This window comes from Buceros rhinoceros, unplaced genomic scaffold (assembly GCF_000710305.1).
Source record: "Buceros rhinoceros silvestris isolate BGI_N320 unplaced genomic scaffold, ASM71030v1 scaffold10133, whole genome shotgun sequence".
Lineage (NCBI taxonomy): Eukaryota > Metazoa > Chordata > Aves > Bucerotiformes > Bucerotidae > Buceros > Buceros rhinoceros.
This window is the reverse complement of record NW_010403075.1, coordinates 21,936-22,177: the sequence shown is the minus strand read 5'-3', so window position 1 is coordinate 22,177 and position 242 is coordinate 21,936. Positions and strand designations below refer to the sequence as shown.

At 58.3% G+C, this 242-nt stretch overlaps 1 protein-coding gene across 1 annotated transcript in view; it reads left to right on the top strand.

The window, feature by feature from the left end:
- The window catches only part of LHFP (lipoma HMGIC fusion partner), a 141,884-nt gene that overhangs the window by 141,373 nt on the left and 269 nt on the right, over nt 1-242 (top strand). The gene's annotated exons all lie outside the window — the stretch shown is intronic.

The following is a 242-nucleotide window of genomic DNA, read 5'->3' as shown; positions in this document are numbered from 1 at the left end:
CTGAACCGGTGTGGTGTGGAAAATCAGGTGGAACCGTTTAAACAGCTTGGCTTCTCAAATGGTGTGAATTATGCCACACACTCCCTGCCTGAGGAGGACGTGGGGGCAGAAACCTAGAAAAGAGCCTTTTTCCTGGGTGGGCAGAAAGGAGGGTGGTGGCGGCGGCGCTTCCTCCCCGGCTAACGCTGTGCCGTATCGCTCTGCTTCCCTTGCAGGCACCTGCCACATCGGCTGGGGCCACA